The sequence below is a fragment of the Bos taurus genome, chromosome 19 (genome assembly GCF_002263795.3).
Source record: "Bos taurus isolate L1 Dominette 01449 registration number 42190680 breed Hereford chromosome 19, ARS-UCD2.0, whole genome shotgun sequence".
Classification (NCBI taxonomy): Eukaryota; Metazoa; Chordata; class Mammalia; order Artiodactyla; family Bovidae; genus Bos; species Bos taurus.
In genome coordinates this window covers 12230456-12244313 of record NC_037346.1, presented here as the reverse complement: position 1 = coordinate 12244313, position 13858 = coordinate 12230456, and the positions used below count along the sequence as shown (strand labels likewise).

The 13858-nt window shown below is 38.2% G+C and overlaps 1 protein-coding gene across 10 annotated transcripts in view; it reads left to right on the top strand.

Annotated features, from left to right (window-relative positions):
• BCAS3 (BCAS3 microtubule associated cell migration factor) overlaps positions 1-13858 on the top strand; it is a 586592-nt gene that overhangs the window by 41990 nt on the left and 530744 nt on the right. The gene's annotated exons all lie outside the window — the stretch shown is intronic.

Genomic DNA, 13858 nt, shown 5'->3' with positions numbered 1-13858 from the left:
GTATATATGAGTATATATGTTAATAAGTATGTTTCAAGATTTCAGCCTTTAGCTGGATATTCTAAGTGTGCTAGAGAGTCAGTATCAGAAAGATTCAAAGTCAGTTTTATAATCTTTTGCTGTTTGCTTTCATTCCATTTCCGTTCCCAGTCTATCCCCTTTTCCTAAAATCTCTTTTTAAAAAAGTTAATTAGCAGAACCCTCATCTTTCCCTTCAGCCACACTGGAACTTTAGGTCGATGCCACGTATTAGGATGTATCAGTGTAGCTGAGGGCTGAGCCCTGCCTCGAGGAGATGGTGTTTTACTTGTGTGCTCTGTCACTACATGATTGCCGTCTGTGTCAGTGCTTCCCAAATGGGAGTGATTGTGCCCCCAAGGAAACATTTGTCTGTGTTTGCAGACATTTTTTATTGTCATCATTAGGAGTTGCTACTGGCATCTAGTCAGTAAAAGCCAGAAATGCTGTTAAACATCCTACCGTGTACTGGACAACCTCCCACAGCAAAGATTATTGAGTCCAAAATGTCAGCAGTACTGAGTCTTTGAGATTCATGTCACGATGGGGGTTTGAGCAGAGTGCAGTAGAGCCCTGAGCAGCGTTGGGGTGCTTTGGGGAATTTTGATGCTTGTGCTGCATAGTGAAATTTCATAATACAAATAGTAACAACTATTAAAAAAATCAGAATGTACCACACACATTATTTTAGGCACATTACCCTTTATTGTCTTATTATCCTATCAATTTGACTAGTTGCTATTATTCCCAGTTTACAGAGAAAAAAATTGAAGTTCGTATTTAACCAGCTCAGCTTCTTTGGTAGATAAGAAAAAAAAAAAGTATTTTTCAGAGCAGTTTTAGGTTCATTGCAAAATTGAGCTGAACGTACAGAGTTCCCACATCCTCTTGCCCCCACAAACACATAGCCTCCCTGTTAATGAGCATTGCACATCAGAGCGGTGCCATGTTTGAATTGATGAACCTGTGCTGACCCCACATTGTCATTCACAGTGCGAGGTTTACATCAGGTTTGCTTTCAGTGTTGCACATGCTGCGGGTTTTGACAGATGTGTAATGACACGTCCCCACCATTAGAGCATCACACAGGGTCTCACTGCGCTAAATGCCCTCTGTGCTCTGCCTGTGCCCTGATCTGAACATCTCGTGTGCTCCCTCCTCTGGCAACCACTGGCTTTTTACTGTCCATGTAGTTTTGCCTTTTCCAGAATGTCCTATACTTGAAATCATACAGTATGTAGCCATTTCAGATCAGCTTCTTTCACTTAGTGATACGCGTTTACGCTTCCCTCACATCTTTTCATGGCTGATAGCACATTTGTTTGCAGTGCTGGATGATATTCCACTGTGGGGAGGTACCACAGTTTCTCTATGACATATACCTTTAAAGATTACCACAAAATGTACAGATGTCAAGTCTATAGTTTGATGACTGTGTGTTTTATGTATGTTTATGTAAGTGTGTATATATGTGTTTACACGTGCAAATAAATGGAACTACCAGTGAGAACAAAATGTAGAACGTTTTTCTTACTCAGAAAGTTCCCCAGACAGTATTAACCCCAAGGTAATCACTCTTCTGAGTGTGGATTAGCTTTGCCGCGTTGGACTTCGTGTAAGTCGAGGCACGCAGCATGTGCTGCTACACTTTGTGTCTTGTCTGTTGCACTGTGTCTTTTTAAAAATTCATCCGTGTTGTTACATTTTGTAGTTTGTATTTTTTATTTTTTTCATGACTGTGTTTCATTCTGTGGATTGAATATACTGCAGTTTGTTTAGCTGTTCTTCTTTTGATGGGCATTTGTGTTTCTGGCTTTTGGTTATAGTGAAGAAAGCTCCTATGAACATCATTGTAGATCTGTGACTAATACTCTGTTTTTGAGTACCTACCTAGGAGTAGAATTGCTGGGTCATGGGTTAGGCATGTATTTAACTCTATTAGAAATTCCCTGGAGTTTTCCAAAGAGCCTGTACTGTTATACACTTGACATCTGCAATAGCTAAGGATTCTAGTAGCTCCGTTTCCTGCGCCTTTTGGCACTGTAAGTCATTTTTTATCATCCGGGTAATCTTACAAGTTTGTATGATACCTATTTTACAGAAGAAAAACCTTAGCCTTCTCTTTGATATAATCAGTTTCTCTTTGGCAAAACTATCTCAATCCACAGATTATATCAGTGTAGGTTTACAATGCCAATAAAATATGACACGCTGAGTCTTCTAAAAGTGGAAAAAGGCTATAAGCCAAAATTGGCTTATCTGTAGCGTCGTTTTCTCTCGTTCCTTTTCAATTGGACATGTACTCAGCATGAAATAAAATAACGAGTTAAGGGGAATCCAGTTTGTGTGTCTGAGTGATTATGAAGTGTTTATGACAGCTCCTAGGCTGACACGCTCTGTAATGGTGTTACATTGACTTCTGAACACCTTCTAGTCTGCCTCCAGGCGTGTGTGTCTGTGTAGTCTGAGTGGTTTTACATTAACATCTACCCGGGGTAAGATCTTTTGACTACAGAAGTGTTACTTGCAAATGGAAGATACCATTAGGGCCGCTTCAAAGCTCCGCGATGGTATTTGGACTGGTGGTGCTGAAGTAATGGCTGGGGTTTTGAAGTGTAATGTCTAAATCTGCGTTGCATAACCGGAGGAACGTGTGAGTTTAAACTGCTTTTCTTTGATCTTCCTTTCAAAAATCAGGATAAAGGGGAAAGGTTAAAGTTTCCTTAAGATACTCCTCTCTCTGTGTGTAAAAAAAATTTGGAAGTATGAAAATATGATTACAAGTTCCATTCATTATTTATGTTCTGCGGTTTTCATATTGTTCTTGAAACTCACTTCCTTCTTGCCTCAAGTTTTGTATTTTGAATTTAGTGTTAAGACCAAAATACAGGCTTGGTTGCTGTCTGCTTTATGTGGTTAGCGAGTATCTGTTCTATAAGTTGTTAGTCCTCACAAATATGCATTTTAGGTGGTTTTTGTGGTTTGCATTTTTTTCCTGATGGCATGCAGAGTAGGTTACAAAGATACTGACACTGACATTAACTGAATCATTTGTGGTTAGCTAGGCAAAAAGTAAAACAAAAAACTTGTCCCCTATTTCCTCCTACTTTTAGGAGCTTTCAAAAGAATTACTTTTTTTTACCATTAGGAATACTTTGCTCAAAGTGTGCTATCTTAAGTTTTTGAAATTGTTGGAGAAGAGTTATAGCACATAAAATGACCGGCTGGCAGTGTCTTGTTTGAGGGAAGAAAAAAAAAAAACAACTCGAGTTTAAAAACTGTTTTTGAATACAGTGTTAACAGGAGATTCTGATGCCTCTTTGATCTGGACGTGTTTTCCTTTGTTTCCGTATGTCTAAGATGAAAACATATCATCCGATTGGAGAGAGCTTGCTTTGTAGTCGTGATTGGCACTCATGTAGCTGGGTGCTAGCCTCCTGTTGCTTAGGAACCGAACATGTTAGTGTAAGGTGACACTTCCATCTCCTACCCCTGTCTCTTGTTTTATGTTTTTATTTTTACCCTTTTTCTTTAACTAAAGAAATTTTGTGTGTGTATGTATTTACCTTTCCTCCTCAATTAAAACAAATTATTGTTGTTACTCTGTCAGTTAAAAAGGCTATTGGGAATTCCCTTGCTGTCCATTGGGTAGGACTGTGTGTGTCTGTTGCAGGGGGCATAAGTTTGATCCCTGATCCCTCAAGGGGCGGGGCTTGACCAAAAAAAAAAAAAAGAAAACACACAACAACAATGCAAAAATTGTCATGAACCAATCTTTATTTTAAAGACTTCGTAAGTTCAGTTGTGCTGTTTGTATGTGAGAGAACTAGCAAAGTGATAACTTATATACTTGTTTATTTAAATAGACCAAGTAAGGGCCTTTTGTTGCCTGAGGAACTGAATTCTTTAGTGTAAGACCTTAACGCCTCTTCATTCCTCTTTTCTGTCTCTATTTTTACCTTTCACCTTTGCAAGACCCAGAGGATTCTTAATGGCAACTGGAGACCTAATTCCCATCAGCTGGCTAAGGGGCCATGCTGAAGACCTTTCTCTATATTTTTACCTTTTATCTCTATTTTTTCTCTTTTTTTTTGGGTGAGGGGCTAGGAGCGTATCAGAGAAGTTTAAAATTTATTTGTGGAATCTCCACATTTTCCATATATATTTGAATAAACATTAATAGAGTATTTTCAAAGCAGCTTTCAGTTCAGTTCAGTTCAGTTCAGTTCAGTCGCTCAGTTGTGTCTGACTCTCTGCGACCCCATGAATCGCAGCATGCCAGGTCCCCCTGTCCATCACCAACTCCCAGAGTTCACTCAGACTCACATCCATTGAGTCAGTGATGCCATCCAACCATCTCATCCTCTGTCGTCCCTTTCTCCTCCTGCCCCCAATCCCTCCCAGCATCAGAGTCTTTTCTAATGAGTCAGCTCTTCACATGAGGTGGCCAAAGTACTGGAGTTTCAGCTTTAGCATCATTCCTTCCAAAGAAATCCCAGGGCTGATCTCCTTCAGAATGGACTGGTTGGGTCTCCTTGCAGTCCAAGGGACTCTCAAGAGTCTTCTCCAACACCACAGTTCAAAAGCATCAATTCTTCGGCACTCAGCCTTCTTCACAGTCCAACTCTCACATCCATACATGACCACTGGAAAAACCATAGTCTTGACTAGATGGACCTTTGTTGGCATTAGGTTTACATAAAAGTTGAGGAGAAAGTACAGAGAATTCCCATGTATCCCTCAAACATAACTGCCTCCCCGCCCTGGTTTCCCCTGTTAACATCTTGTATTAATGATGGCAGTGGCTGGCTTACAAGATCTTCGTTCCCAGACCAGGGATTGAACCTGGACCCACAGCAGTGAAAGTGTGGAGTACTAATCACTGAACCACCAGGGAATTCCCGAGGTACTTTTTTTTTAAATTAGTGAACCAATATTGACACTTTATTAACTTAAGTCCATAGTTTACATTTTTCTCCTTAGTGAAAAAATTCTTCTTGATATTACTTTTAACTCTAAGACTGATGAAGCAATGTTTACTTATTAAGGACTTCATTTCAGTTGTGTCTATATGGCTGCTACCTGTGAGACAATTAGAAAAGATTGATGTCTACATTTGTTTATTTAAGTGGGCTGTTTTTACATCATTCTTGGTAAGAAAACCTGTTGCAGGTAAAAAGTTTACATAAACACAGAAAGGTTGGAATGAGTGTGGGATGTTTGCCAGGTGGAGTGGCCCTTGATCTTGAGCAGGAATGTGAAGACCAGTGATGAAACGTGCTGCCCAGAGGAGGTGCTGCTTGTCTCTTAGGCATTGGTCCTTCTCTTGAGAGCTGGAAAGCTTAGGAAGTGTTATACCAGTGGGTTCAAGAATGAGTTATACGCAAATGTGTTTCATGATATGATATTATAACAAATTTCCAGATATTAAATATTAACAACGTTTTGAAAACAAGGGGCAAAGGCAACTTATGTTAAGTACCGTTAAGATTGAACGATGAGGCCAGTATAGACCTAGTTAGTTATTTGTCAGTTCATTCATCCAACCAGTATCTTTCTTTTTCTTTTTAATATTTAGGTATGGGTGTGTAGGGTCTTAGTTGTGGTGTGCGGGTAAGTGTGTGGGCTCTATAGTTGTGGCTCGTGGGCTGTCTAGTTGTCACATGAGAGTTCAGTTGCCCCTTGGCATGTGGAATCTTAGTTCCTCAACCAGGGATCAAACTTCTGCCTCCCCTCCATTGGGAGGTGGATTTTTAACCACTGGACCACCAGGGAAGTTCTGAAAAGCATCTTCTTGATTTAACTCTCTCTGTGTGCCAACCATGTGTTTTACATAACTTATTAGTTCAGTTAGTTCAGTCGTTGAGTAGTGTCCGACTCTTTGGAACCTGCAGTGCTTCATGGACTGCAGCACGCCAGGCCTCCCTGTCCATCACAAACTCCTAGAGTTTACTCAAACTCATGTCCATTGAGTCGGTGATGGCATCCAACCATCTCATCCTCTGTTGTCCCCTTCTCTTCCTGCCTTTAATCTTTTCCTACATCAGGGTCTTTTCAAATGAGTCAGTTCTTTGCATCAGGTGGCCAAAGTATTGGAATCTCAGCTTCAATATTTTATTGATAAATAAAACATTTTATTAATAACTATGAAATTTAGTACCATTACTTTGTTACATAGATATGTTATTACTCTTATTTTAAAACCAAACTCAGATTTAGCCCACTTAAATAGATTATAAACACAATCCAGTTTATTTTCTACTGTAATAAACTGTTGGAATCCTTGATGTTGTTGATGTGATATTTGTAACTGATGGTCTCTCGTGCTGTACTCACTTGGCTTGTTGCCATAGGCCATGGTTTCGGAATAAGAATACAACCTCCGGGGTCCTACCTACTGGGGGCTTTTCAAAGTGCAAGTGTTAGTTGCTCAGTCGTGTCTGACTCTTTGTGACCCCATGGACTGTAGTCCACCAGGCTCCTCTGTCCATGGAATTCTCCAGGCAAGAATACTGGAGTTGGATGCCATTTCCTTTTCCAGGGTGCTTTTAACTCTTTTAGACTTTCTAGCTGGAACCAGAGGCAATGTTTGGAGAATGCAGGTGTGAAAGATATTTTTGACTGGAAGTCAGGATGTGCTTGAGATAAACATGAGGAATTGTATTTCTCATGTCTTTTATGTCTGATGCCTTGGTCTTTTAATTTATATTTCCAGTCTAAAATTGCCCTAATATATGTTATAGCCATTTTGAAAAATAGGTAAATTAATGCCTCTATTTAAGTTTTTTAGAGATTGAAACTTGCTAAAGAAAGAAAAAGAAAAGGACTACTAAACATTATCTTTTGTGTTTGAACTGCTTGAGTTACAGGAGGAAGATACAGTAATTTTTTATGTTTCCTGTCTTTAATAGGGACTGCATTTGCTTTGAGTGTTTGTGTGAATTTTTATAAATCAACATTTTTCCATTTCACTGGCTATCACTTTGTTATAACCCAATCATTTTACCTTATATGGGGAGGAGAGCTTGCTTATTACTGGATTTGAAATTAAAATATGAATTCAATCATGGACCAAAAGCTCTAGTTTTTCCAGAGCTGCTAAAAAGAATCTCATTCATATTTTGTGTTGATTAGCATACATAACACTGGGAATGGAGGGTCCTTCAGGACAGAACTCTTATGTCATGTGCCCTGATAGAGGACCACTATACTAAAGGGGTTTATTTATTTAGATTGAGGCAGCATTGCTTTGCCAGAGAAGACTGATTTATGCCTTTTGCTCACTGCTGCATAATAGAGCGAAATCCATAATTTTTAGAATCAAGCAGCTGTATTGGGCCAGAGACTTTATCAGGCCATTCATGAAATAGTAATATTGAATTTCAATAAGCACATGAAAAGGTGTTCAAGCACCTTCTTTGAAGAAAGTGCAAATTAAAACCACAGTGAGAATCTCACTGAACATCCACCAGAGTGACACCAAGTGTTGGATGTGGAACAGGTAGAGAACTCTCTTATACTGGTAAGTTGTTCAGTTACTGTTTCATTAAAAATCTCCAAAAATGTGCCCATATTCCTAGTACAAAAGCAGTTTCAGTAGTATGTACTCAAATAAACATGTTCCATAAATGCCATGTGCAAGAATATTCATAGCAGTATTCCTTATGATGTTACCATTTTAAAAATGGTAAAATCATGACACTCATACAACTGTACAATGGACATGTGTCATAGATTTTATTTAACTTGTTAATGAGGTGTTAGGCAAGTTATCGCTGGTTCAAAGGAGAATCTGAAGAACAGTATAAGCAGTTAGGAACGCTGAAATGAACCTGTTCAGAAATGTGAACCTAGCTCATATCCTGTTGGGACAAAAGTGTACTGCTTGGGATCTTTTCTATGAGTGGAGTTCAATTGCATCTCTGCTAGACAAAGTTCATTTGCATTTCTGTGGGCAACATCAATTGCCTTACTATCAGTTTTCTACAGCTTAAAGTATTGTCAGATAGCCCAGTCAAGACAAAGGTGCAGGTTCTTACAGAATCAAATAGCCCCAAAGGATCTACTGTACAATTGTTGATAATCCACTGAAAGAACACACAGTAACCTTTTTCCCCTTTGAAAGTTTGTGCAGTTTTTCCAGATACTTTATGAGCCCCAAACTAGAAACAACTTAGACTTCCATCAGCCAGTGGTAGAATGGATAAACTGTAGTAGTTTTATGCAGTGGAAATCTGTGTAGCAACAGAAATAATCATATGCAATAATACAGATGAATTTCACAGGCAGGTGATGTGTAAAAGAAGCCATTCATGAAAGAGTACATACTGTGTGTTTCCATTTACATAAACTTGAACAAGTAAAACTTACGTGTTAGAAAAATCAAGATATTGGTTGTTGTAGTGACCCAAGGATGAAAAGAGCAGATAAAACCAAGGAGGGTCTTAGAATGTAGGAATGGAAAAACCAGACCCTTATTGTCTTTCCCTCCCCCATGTTGTAACTACTAACAGATTTCAGGTCTTCCTGAGCAGTATAACCTATCTCCCCTCCTGTCCCATCAGTTCAGATCAGTCGCTCAGTTGTGTCTGACTCTTGCGACTCTGTGGACTGCAGCACACCAGTCCTCCCTTCCATTGCCAACTCCCAGAGTTTACTCAAACCCATGTCCACTGAGTCAGTGATGCCATCCAGCCATCTCATCCTCTGTCATCCCCTTCTCCTCCTGCCTTCAATCTTTCCCAGCATCAGGGTTTTTTTTTTCAAATGAGTCAGTTCTTCACATCAGGTGGCCAAAGTATTGGAGTTTCAGCTTCAGCATCAGTCCTTCCAATGATATTCAGGACTGATTTCCCTTAGGATGGACTGGTTTGATCTTGCTGTCCAGGGGACTCTCAAGAATCTTCTCCAACACCACAGTTCAAAAGCATCAATTCTTTGGTGCTCAGATTTCCTTATGGTCCAACTTTCACACCCATACATGACTATTGGAGAAACCATAGCCTTGACTAGATGGACCTTTGTTGGCAAAGTAATGTCTCTGCTTTTTAATATGTTCTCTAGGTTGGTCATAATTTTTCTTCCCAGGAGCAAGCGTCTGTTAATTTCATGGCTGCAGTCACCATCTGCAGTGATTTTGGAGCCCAACAAAATAAAGTCTGTCACTGTTTCCACTATTTCCACTGTTTCCCCGTCTATTTCCATGAAGTGATGGGACCAGATGCCATGATCTTAGTTTTCTGAATGTTGAGTTTTAAGCCAACTTTTTCACTTTCCTCTTTCACTTTCATCAAGAGGCTGTTAGTTCTTCTTTGTTTTCTGCCATAATGGGTAGGGAGAAGGTATTTGGCTTACTCTTCCCACACCCAGTATATGTGCTTCATCCAATCAGCAAATGACCCATAAGACCCCTATCTCACTCCTCGTGCCTTGGGTATAAAAGTGGACTAAGGACCCCTGTTCAGGGTCGGTTCTCCCTTGAGCTGGCCTGCTGTTCTAACAGTGTCTCCTACTCTGATAAACTTCATTTCCCTCTCATTCTGTCTCATATCTGGAAATTCTTTTCCATCCTGCGCCCAGACCACGAGAGTTATGGTTGTTGTTGCCTTGGGTTCGTGACTGGGAATGGGTGTGGGGACCTTCTGGGTGTCCGTACTGTTGTTTCTTGATGTCTGTGCTGGTAACAGATGTGTATTAACATTGCAAATTCATTAAGCTGTACATACACCTAAGATTTCTGTATTACTTCTGTGTCTGTTATCTTTCAATAAAGTTTGTTAAGGAGAATCAATGGCAGACCATAGTTCTCCATTTGCAGCGTCTCAAAGGGAAGTCGGACTTCCCTGGTGGCTCAGACGGTAAAGTGCCTGTCTACAATACCTGGGTTCGATCCCTGGATCGGGAAGATCCCCTGGAGAAGGAAATGGCAATCGACTCCAGTATTATTGCCTGGAAAATCCCATGAACAGAGGAGCCTAGTAGGCTACAGTCCATGGGGTCACAAAGAATCGGATACAACTCAGCGACTTCACTTCACTTCACTTCAAAGGGAAGCTGGGGGTGTAAATATGTATTCCTGTCCTGATTCTTTGTCATTGTAAAGCATTATTATTGTCCTCTGTGTTTGATTGACTTCTCTATTTTGTAGTCAGATGTCTTTGAAAAGTCATCAGGATTTCAGAGACAGGTTTGGTTCTGAGGACTAGATGACCTTCGTGTGCTTTTAGGATTCTCTGAAAGCACTTACAAAGCTCCCCCACTACTTTTACAGCCTTTTCTGTGTGTGTGTGATTGTCTTCGGCTGTTATAATTTCCTCTTGCCTTTGATTGAGTTGTGAGATTCTAAACTTGTCCTCCCCTCCACCGCTTTTTGGTTTGGTATGTAATTTGCATATTTTCACCATGCGAAAGCTATTTTCTATGGTTGGAAAAGATTTTTTTCCAACAGTGTGAACAAATCATTCTTTGTTCTCCTTATTGTGCCTCCAAACTGGTACGTCCGGTTTATGCTCCAAACAACAAAAGTCTGTCATCAGAAATTAAAATGCCAGTAAGAACAAAGGCAGAGACCATGAGGAGCTATTGGAGAGGTTTCCTCTCTATTTGCTCCTCTCCCCAAGTTACTGCAGTTGCCAGCAAGTTGGAGCTTTGCTTGGTACACGCCTTGCTGGTAGTTCTCCCCTTGTATTTATTATTAGTGTTGGTTTAAAAGTGAACTTAGAGCCCCTGGTGATTCTTCCCAGGATCAGTTAAAATCCTCATCTGTGAGGATTTTATTCTTTGCTATTTTCAACGAGTTTTTTTTTTTTTTTTTTAAAGAAACCTAAAAATCAATTTGACACTCATTTATTTGAGAGCAATATTGCCAGTGAACATGTTGTTTAAAATGATTAGAGGTAATTGAAAACGGCAGCCAAAGTGGAGCCTGTAAGACCATATCCATTTTCTCTGTGTCCTCCCTAAAATGTGCACATCTTATCTGTATCCAAATGATTAGCACTTTTTCTGTTCTGAAATTGTATTCCAGTGTAGAATTTGCCTATATTATTTGGAGGGTGTTCTCCTCCAAGTGTCATGCTTGACATTTGTGACTCAGGAAACTTTAGAATTCTGCTTCTAACAATTTTGATTTTAACATGTTCATAAATTTCTATCACTATTTTGTAAATTGTGATAGTGCTTTCCCCGCTTCCTTCTCTGATGTTTTAATGAAAGATTCTAGGACCTTAACTTAGGGGCAAGAAGGACGGGGTAATGAATATGAGGATGTATTTTGTAATCAATACTAATGTTTTTTCTTAACCTGTTGCTGTACATTTAAAGAGGGATTTAGAGTAAAAGCTTAGAATAGAATAAGGCATTTCGGTTTGTTTTAAAAGCTGTTATGCTCAAAAGCATGGTATGTTCAGATTTCAAAATGTTTTTATATATCAAAGTAAGCTCTTGGGTATTAAATCCAGTGATAACAAACGTTTATCATATTGTGAATGTGGCAAGACAGGTTTGTTATATTCTTTATTCTTTATTATAATTTAGTATAGCAGCTCAGGTAAATATGTTTAGACTTTTTTTTAAACTTTTTTTTTAAGCTTATTTGATAGAACCAAAAACTAAATGCTAGACTTGTGGCATATGGAAATAATATTTCAGAGCAGTGGATTTTGTGTTAGAATACTATGATTTGTTATAGGTATAATAATCCTTATTTGTGAGAAATGGTTTTCATTACTCTGAATTATAACTTCAATGCAATATCTACGGTATTGTTTTACAGTTTATTTTTCATTTCATTCTTGGTAGAAATAGTATGTATATTGAAGAATATTATTTATCCATTGTCCAACAGCAGTTTATTTTCGAAAAGTAAGTGGCTTGACAGCTTTGGAGATAGCAAGTAATGTACCTGTAATGTAATTGGACTGTGATATACCTTTAGTGATATACCTTTCTATGAAAGTGTTCCTAAAATCAAAGAGGTGATGGTAATTTTTAGATTTCAGAGAATGTGTGATTATTTGATGGGGTGGGAGATTGGACAAAATGACCCTTTAAGGATTTTTCTAAATTTAAAATTCTGTTCTATAAGAATAAAATGTAGATTTAAAAGCTGTAACTCTAATGGCCTTCGTAGTTCATTTAAAAATTTAATGTTTACAGAGGACTTTGTAGAGAGGTAAACTCTTTAGTTTGCTATCCTGAGTTTGTAGCTTTTGTGTGTTTAATTGGTGGTAGGTGGTGCTGTTGTTGCATGGTTAGTGGAAGAGCCTAGCGTTCCTCATAGCTTCTGCTTCCCAAGTGCTATAGAGGGATTTGCCACTGTGGCCAATAAATACATTTTAATTATTTTTATATTATAAATGAATATGATGGCTCTTTGGGCATTACCATAATTTAACATTTATAAGAGACAAAATTATTTACAGTTTGCAGCACTTCAATTCAGGTAGAAGAGAAGCTGAAGATCTAAAAAAAGTATTGATCTAAAAGGCAGCGCTACAGATTTTTTGTCCAATATTGGAAGACTGATAGACCTTTTGTAATATATAAAGTGTTGATATTTTAAATTCCTTGTTTGGCGGGCCTGTTTTTAAAGAAATACTGTCGGTGTGTTTACTTTATGGAATGTTTACCATTTTTACATCTATTGTAAGTTTTTGGGTTTATAGAATGAGTTTTTACAGTATTTGCCATTTTCTTGATCTGATGTAACATATTCCATCAAACAGTTGGCAATTAAGAAAATTTATTGGGAACTACATTACCACTTACAGTACTCTGAAAGACTTTCTTAACTAATTATGATTTAATCTGTGCAGTATTTGAATTAGCAGCAGATTGTCCTTTTGAACTAGTAATTCTGAAAAGCAATTGTTTCCACACCCAACACATATATCAGTATACCTCTTTTCCTTTTGGAGTAATAGACTACCCTTTATATTTGAGGAACAAATCTGATAATGACTCAAAATGAACAGATTCATATAATGTTTGATCTTAGTGTATAATAAAAATGAAATTTAAAGATGCATACATTTTTAATGAATAGAATATTGAAACTAAAAGCATTTTGAGTTTGTTCAGCATCTTTATCATCTCAACTTACAAATGCAAAGAATATAGGCTTAGAGGAAGTAGAGGAAATGTTGGTCAAAAAGTATAAAGGTTCAGTTTTATAAGTTGAGTAAGTCAGGAGACCTAATGTTTAGGCATGGTGACTGTAATTAATTATATTGTATTGAATACTGAAAAAATAGATTTCTTGGCCTTCCTTGGTGGTCCAGTGGTTAAGACTGTGCTTCCACTGCAGGGGGATGTGAGTTCGATCCCTGGTCAGGGAACTAAGATCCTGCATGTCATGCGACATGGCCATAAAAGAAAGAAAAGAAAACTAGATAACTAGATTTCAGTTGCTTTTATCACATACAGAAGGTTACTCTGAGAACGTGACATACATACATATATATATATATACACACACAGGTATATGTATATCAAATCTTCGTGTTGTACACCTAAATGCATACAATATTTACTAAAATATATTTAGAGAAGAAAATAAGTAATAAAGGTTTATAGAGGTTAAATGATTTACTCCAGGAGGTTAACAGCTAGGGTTGCAGAACCGTAACTGGCACCCAGGTCATTCACCCTCCACCTCAGTGTTCTTTGCAACATGTTTTGCTTCTTCTCATACATAGCACATTTGTGAAAGTTACTATAGCATTTAAGTTCTGCTTTTCAGAATGTTAAGAATATTTGTTTTCATACATAGAAAGCTGAATACTAATAAAAATCCTAGCTGCTTTGCTCTAAAATGGAAGGCAGTCATGTAGGAACTGAA